This window comes from Nycticebus coucang, chromosome 1 (assembly GCF_027406575.1).
Source record: "Nycticebus coucang isolate mNycCou1 chromosome 1, mNycCou1.pri, whole genome shotgun sequence".
In the NCBI taxonomy this organism is placed as follows: Eukaryota; Metazoa; Chordata; class Mammalia; order Primates; family Lorisidae; genus Nycticebus; species Nycticebus coucang.
In genome coordinates this window covers 161,028,718-161,036,865 of record NC_069780.1, presented here as the reverse complement: position 1 = coordinate 161,036,865, position 8,148 = coordinate 161,028,718, and the positions used below count along the sequence as shown (strand labels likewise).

The 8,148-nt window shown below is 37.9% G+C and overlaps 1 pseudogene; it reads right to left on the bottom strand.

The window, feature by feature from the left end:
* Positions 1–6,900: 6,900 nt before the first annotated feature.
* Positions 6,901–7,727, bottom strand: LOC128591394 (ribosome biogenesis protein NSA2 homolog; annotated as a pseudogene).
* Between the last annotated feature and the right edge of the window lie 421 nt (positions 7,728–8,148).

Sequence of the window (8,148 nt, the reverse complement as noted above, 5' to 3'; positions counted from 1 at the left end):
GTGTCATTAACATATCGTGGGTTGTACGACAACAGCAGGATGGTGGTACTGTGCATGTATAATTTGTTTCACTGTAAACAAGCAATGATGCGATGTAAAAGCTCTATATCACACATTAGGAAGGGATCTAAGGCAACACCGCATGGTGGGCAGATGGGTATCGTCCCTTCCAAGGCAACACTCAACACATGCCCCCCAAACAGTGTTACTCAAACCACAGAAACTGGACTTGGAAACTGTTCATCCACCATGTTCATCAGACATTACACCAACTGACTATCATTTCTTCCAGACATTGGAGTTGTACTACATCTTGAGAGGAAAAATATTCAATTCTCAACAAGCTATGGGAAACACCTTTCCCAGTTTAATTGCCACTTATTCTCCACCCTTCTTCACTGCTGGCATAAAGAAGCCTCTGTTAAGAAGGGAAGACTGCTATTAGTTTAAGTGCATAATTTGATTAATTGTACTGCTTCTTGTTTGAACTATAATAAACTATACTTTGGATTTGAAATCAGACATTTCATATGTAATGACCTATAGGCATATCTTCTGAGAACATAGAGTGAATCAAATTTCTCTTCTATGATCTAAGAAAAGCCGTGTCTTAGCAATCATGATCCATAGATCTTATCCTTTAACCATTACTGATATGATGGAACTTTAAGACATGTGTTTATCCATTTGATCACTGTTTTATCAAATGTGCTAATTCATCAGATACATCATTTTCTACAGGGCATCTCCCAGCACCATTGGGGATGTTATCATCACTGGAGGAAGCTAACAACAGTGACTCAAAAATTGACATTTAGAAAAATTACTTTTCTTTGTCCAAATACAATGACTTATGTAAAGAAAGGAAATTGAATATTTGAAACAAAACATGTTTTTATGTTTTGCTTTTGACACAGGACAATCATTAATTGACTTATCCACAAACATAGCAAGTATTTTCTCTGAGTGGAATTATTGCTAACCAAATGTAGCCAATAAAATGTAGACTAGCCTGAATGAATGACTGCTAATGACTCTTCTAATTTGGAGTCTAATGCTGTAAAATGTATGCTAATGGATACTATTTTGCTTGTTCTTTTTTTATGTGGCACCAATAAAGTTATGACTTTTTAATGAAGCAAGCAAACTGTAAGGTTGCTAAAAACTTTCAACATGGCGAATAGTATACCTAGGAGGTAGTAGAAAGATGATAGGAGAATGTGGAAAAATGGATGAGGCAGTGAAAGTTGAGAAGGTAGAGTGAATATATGATTGATAAAAACTTCCTTCTGGGTGGTGCCTGTGGCTCAAAGGAGTAGGGCACCAGCCCCATATGCCGGAGGTGGCAGGTTCAAACCCAGCCCCAGCCAAAAACTGCAAAAAAAAAAAAAGAAAACTTTCTTCTTAACTTTGGTGGTGGCTATTGGTGAAAGCCAACCATGGGACTGAAGAGAGCTCAGTGACACATTTTTCTTACATGACTTCTCCCCTCTCATTTCCACATGATCTCATATTTTTATTGAAGAGAGAAGTAACCAACCTGTAGCTTTGGGTACAGAAAGAAATGCAAACTTAAGCCTAGAAGATAAAGTTTAATGTAAAAAAAATCCACTAATTTACTAGTTTGAGGCCATAGGAACATTTAGTGATGAAAAGACATAAATATTACTACTGCTTCCTTCACAATTTGGGGTAACAACATAGAATCTACTTTATATTTGTGCATAATTTTCTGGTTTATTCACTCCTCATATACCTCATTAAATATTTAGAGAAACTATATATACAGTGTGAGACTTATCAAAATTAAGTGACCTGTTCATAGACATCCAGAAGATGACAGAAGCCAGTACTCAAACTCAAGTATTCTGAACACAGCACATTGGTAATTACTAAAGGAAGATCTAATATATTATCTTTTAATCACAAGAAGAACAACTTACCTGTACAATGAAAGGGAGAAACAAAATAACTTAAGAATCAATCATTTACAGTGCCACCATTGTTGATTAAGTAGATATTATATGACTTTTAATATGATGCTGCATGAAGTACACACTATCACTATGAATTATTATTGTCAAAAAAATTTTAATCTGAATTTGTTAAGCCCCCAGTATAATATAAAATATAGGATATAGACTGTGAACAGGAAAAATAGGATGTAGATCAACAAGTTAGATAATAGCACAGCAAAGCGACAAGACAAATCCAGGAATAGTCTACAAGAAGTAATCACTTTGGGTTCTTTCAAAAGTTAATAACGTAAGAAAGAGATCATAATTACAAGAAATTTAAGATACATAAAATGAGGTGCAAGTTTGGATCCCACATTTAATATTTCTTTTTTTAATTTTTTATTGTTAAATCAGCTGTGTACATTAGTGCAATCGCCTGTACCCATTCTAAGATACACCATAGATGTGGCCCCACCCTTTACCCTCCCTCCACCAAAATCTCCCCCCTCCCTTCCCCTTCCTTGGCCCTTTCCCCATAGTCTTGTGCTATATTTAGGTTATAGTCTTCATGTGAAAGCTATAATTTAGCTTCATAGTAGGGCTGAGTACATTGGATACTTTTTCTTCCATTCCTGAGATACTTTGCTAAGAAGAATATGTTCCAGCTCCATCCATGTAAACATGAAAGAGGTAAAGTCTCCATCTTTCTTTAAGGCTGCATAGTATTCCATGGTGTACATGTACCACAATTTGCTAGTCCATTCGTGGATCCCACATTTAATATTTCAATGAAAAAAATTGGCTGTGTGTGATATTCTTGAGTCAAATGGAAAATGTTGAATATGATCTCAGTTTTAATTGAGATAAATGTACTGAAAGAGAAAGTAGAAGCCTAAAAAACAGATTGAGGAAGAGCATGTAAAATATGATTTTGTAATAGTACAAAACTATAAAAGTGTGTGTGTGTATAAAGACCTGAGATGGTGAAGTATTGATTTATTAATAATTGCTTTTCTAATTTTCTGCAGTGTATATGTGCTGTTTTTTTTTTTGTGTGTGTGTTTTTTTGAGACAGAGCCTCAAGGTGTTGCCCTGGGTAGAGTGCCTTGGCATCACAGCTCACAGCAACCTCCAACTCCTGGGCTCAACTGATTCTCCTGCCTCTGCCTCCCAAGTAGCTGGAACTACAGGTGCCCACTACAATGCCCAGCTATTTTTTGGTTGCAGCCATCATTGTTGTTTGGCTGGCCCAGGCTGGATTCAAACCTGCCAGCTCAGGTGCATGTGGCTGGTGCCTTAGTCACTTGAGCCACAGGCACCAAGCCACATGTGCTGTTTTGTAACAATAATTTCTTTCTTTTTTTTTTTTTTGAGACAGAGTCTCACTTTGTCACCCTTTGTAGAGTGTTGTGGCATCTTAGTTCATAGCAACCTCAAACTCTTGGGTTCAAGTGATCTTCTTGCCTCAGCCTCCTGAATACCTGGGACTACAGGCACCATCACAATGCCCAGCATTTTTTAGAGATGGGATCTCACTCTTGCTTAGGCTGGTCTCAAACCTGTAAGCTGAGGCAGTCCACCTGCCTCGGCCTCCCAAGTGCTGGGATTACAGGTGTGAGCCACCATGCCCGGTTGTAACAATAATTTCTTTAATTTTTTTTTTTTTTGAGACAGAGTCTCAACTATGTCACCCTCGGTAGAGTGCTGTGACATCACAGCTCACAGCAACCTCAAACTCTTGGTTTCAGCGATTCTCTTGCCTTAGCATCTCAAGTAGCTGGGACTACAGGCACCTGCCATAATCCCTGGCTATTTTTTTGTTGTAGTTGTCGTTGTTTAGCAGGCCTGGGCCGGGTTGGAACTGACAGCCCTGGTGCATGTGGCTGGCGTCCTAGCTGCTGAGCTACAGGCACTGAGCCACAATAATTTCTCAAAAGTAAAAACTAGGCAATAAAAAGCTTCTCAATCTAACTAATTAGTTATTTTAACTAATTACTTTTTAGTGGAGTGCATTTCCTGGTAAAAATTAAGACATAAAAGACAAGTATTTTCTGCCCTCTAGCAATATTTCATGTGCTAGATAATCTTCTTGGAAATGATGATTGCCTTGATTATTATTAAAAAGGCCACTCTATAGGGTCCGAAGGAATCTAGTGTCCTCTTCTTCCATCCTGATTATGTGCATTTTAATATGAATCTAAGTAAGTAAAAATGTATTTTCCTCTATTCTTCCAGCATTTTATAGGTTTTTTTTTTATTTTTTATTTATTTTTATTTTTATTTTTGAGACAGAGCCTCAAGCTGTCACCCTGGGTAGAGTACTGTGGCATTACAGCTCACAGCAACATCCAACTCCTGGGTTCAAGTGATTCTCCTGCCTCTGCCTCCCAAGTAGCTGGGACTACAGGCGCCCACCACAACACCCGGCTATTTTTTGGTTGCAGCTGTCATTGTTGTTTGGTGGGCCCTGGGCTGGATTCGAACCCCCCAGCTCAGGTGTATGTGGCTGGTGCCTTAGCGGCTTGAGCCACAGGTGCCGAGCCCATTTTATAGTTTTTGTTCTATCGTTTTCATCTCTCTATGTTTAGTTTAGTAAAGGCAGAAATAAATTGATTATAAAGAGTTTATATGCAGATGGTTATTTATAATCATAACTATGTTCTCATACTTCCATTTACTTCATTTTATATATATCTGTATTTTTTAGAATAAGCACATCTTCTTCCCATTATTTCTTAAATGCTCGCATAATAATCTGTCAGTTTTTCTGAATCTTTTGTCCACATGAGTTCTTGTGTTGATTGATTTAATCATGGGAAAAAAATAAAACAAAACACAAAGATCAGACAATTTTGGTACATGAGCCAGAGAACATAAAAGTAAATAAACCAAGGTTCTTTGTCCTCAAGGAGGTCTCAATTCAAAAGAGAGAAGGAAAGTTGTATAGATCTGTAAACAAAATTGTTTTCAAAGCAATATAATTTCATTCATTAAGCAAATGACAGGTGTTTATGTGACAGACTATACACAAGATACTGTTATTCAGAAAGAAAATACATAGGGTCTCCCCTTGAGTTTTTAATAGTTTAAGAGAAACTAATTAAATAGACCAATCACAGTTATAAGTACTAAGTTAGCATCAATACAGTGGGTCTGAACTGGGGTATTATGTGCCCCAGTCCAGGAGACATTTGGCAGTGTCTGGAGACATTTTTGATTTTCATGGCTGGTGCATGTGTGTGCATGTGCGCATCTACTTCTGACTTTTAAGGAGTAGATGGCCAGGGATGCTCCCAAATTCCTATAATGTGCAAAGAAGCCTGGTGCAACAAACAATTATTAGCTCTAAAATGTCAACAGTACTGCTGTTGAGAAATCTTACACCAATCACCAGGCATTTGGGGTTTACATAAGACAGGTGTCTAATCCAGTAAAGATGAGAAGGGGAGAGGAATCATGATGGGCTCATGGAACCTGGAACTGAAGTTTGAAGGGCAAGTAGAGTAAGCCAGGCAGAGGACACCGACTGTGCTCCCAGAGGTATGTGCTGGGAGTATAGCAATGCGGAGAAGAAAAGTCTTATTTTAAGGGTTGTTGAGGTCAAGGAAGGCTTTGCAGGGATGTTTGAGCTATGTCAAAAAAGATAACGAGGAGTTTGTTATGTGGCCATAGGTGTATGAGCAATGGTATTGGAAAAAATCTTGAATTTCATCTTCAAACTGAGGTCAGAAACTCTGCCAGGGGCCATTTTGAGAAGTGGTATATTTATAAAGAAAGACTGTGTATGTCAGTAATAACTGGTGCATACTGTAAGGGGGCATCATATTTTTAAAAATCATACATTTAAGAAAATAATAGAACTTAATTTTGCAATGATGAATATGTAAAGATACTCATTTCAGGTTTGTTCAATTTCCAAATAGTTGAAAATTTTCCAATTCCCTTTCTCTTATTAATTTCTAGATCAATTCTGTGATGGTCTGAAAACATGCTTTGTGTGATTTGTATTCTTTCAAATTTTGTAAAGTTTATTGCATGGCTGGGAAAATGATCTATATTGTTAAATGTTCTAACATCTGTTTATCTGTTGATCCGGTTTTCAAGTTTGCTGATTCTTTGCTAGACTCTCTTAAGTCTACTGAGGAACCAGTGGAAGGTATTCTTTGTCATTCGTATGTCATTTGTGTCTAATATTTCCACTTGATTCCCTTTGGTTGTTTCTCTATTTCTACTGATTGCCTAGCATATCTTTATGCTGTTCATCTTTTCCATTTGAACTTTAAAACATATTAATCGTATTTATTCTAAATTCTCTGTCTTTAACTTCAACATCTATGTTATATTTGAGTCCGGTCCTGATGAGTGCTTTGTCTCTTGGAAGTATGTGTTTTCTTTTTTTATTCCCCATAATATTTGGTTGAATACTGGTCATTTTATATAGGAAAGAATATTTTTGTTTTTATTTTTTAATGTTTTGTACAATTTGATAGATAGTTCTCTTGGCTCGGTACCCATAGCATAGTGGTTACAGCACCAGCCACATACACCAAATCTGGCGGATTTGAAACCGGCCCAGGCCAACTAAACAACAATGACAACTGCAACAAAAAATAGCAGGGCATTGTGGCGGGCACGTGTAGTTCCAGCTATTCGAGAGGCTGAAGCAGGACACTTGCTTAAGCCCGAGAGTTTGAGGTTGCTGTGAGCTGTGATGTCACGGCACTATCTCCAGGGCAACATAGTGAGAATCCATCTCAAAAAAATAAAAAGATAAAATAAATAAATAAATAGTTCTCTTAACGACTGCAGGCATGCAAGGCTGATTGGTAGCATTCAGAAACATCACAGTAAAGCTAGTTTTCTCAATTGGTGTGTAACCTTCAACAAGAAGTTACTTGTGTGAAATGGTTATCAAACCAGTAAGACTGCATTTATGTGGCCATCATTTTATGCATCCGTCATTTTCAGGATTGTTGGTAACCTGGGCATATTTCCCCCAAATAACCTTGCCCCCTGGTGTCACAAGGCCCAGCTCACTCACATTGACCTCAATGACAGTCACTTTGGTAATAACACCCAAAGTTGTATATAATGGGAATGAGGGATTCTTTTTTACACCAAGTATTGGCAGGCAAAAGATGGCTTTCAGTGCAGGATGTGTTACGTGGGCCTTCTTGAAGCAAGCCCATTGGCCTGATGAATCTTTCATATCTAGGTGGTTTTCTCCTAAAGCCATCCTCTTCCATGCCTTCTTCTTTCTTTTTCCTGTTCCAATAACTTTTAATACTTCTGTTTCTCCCTGGGCATGAACTTTGGGCAGAGGGACTTCCCATTTTCCCGCTTTCTCTTTTCGTTTTTGTTTAATCATATTGGAGAGTACTTTGGCTCAGGACTGACCCTCTCTGCCCAACAGACAGGCAGGTGCTGCTCCCTGTGGAGTCTTTTCATCCTTCTTTTGTTTGGTGTTTCTCTTTTCATGCATTTTAATACTATTTAGAAAGAAAAAGACTCAAGATGATCTGTTTTAATAATTATTATCAATAATTATGAATTACCATTTACAACCAATAAATGGGACTACTTACATCTTTTTCATTTGTATTTTCTCAGCATGGCGCTGTTTATAGTAGAGCTTCAGACCAATCATCTTCTTTGCCTTTTTGGACTGTTCATGAGCCTCTGGAATTTCTTTTTTTCTCTTTTTCTCATGGTAATCCAAATGATATTCATAGGTTTAAGGTATAATTCAATATATTTATTTTGTGGCATGATGATGGTCGCAGAGCTGCCTGGGGCAGCCTCTGGGGTACTAAGACGCTCTCAATCTTTGAGTCTCACAGATCCATGAGCGAACTCCACACAGAACCACTGTGGCCGGAAACAGAAAGAATGTTTTTTATGCCTGTAAATGGTGTTCCTTTCCTTATGTTAGGCCTTTATTGTCAGGGTGTGAGTTAATCTACTGAGGAGCTAGGCTTAGTTTGAGGTTTGTTTTGCTATGGCCCCAGCACCATTCTGCAATACCCCAAGGCAGGGGTCCTCAAACTTTTTAAACAGGGGACCAGTTTACTGTCTCTCAGACGGTTGGAGGGCCAGACTATAGTTAAAAAAAAAAAAACTATGAACAAATTCCTATGCACACTGCACATATCTTATTTTGAAGTAAAAAAACAAAATGGGAACAAATACA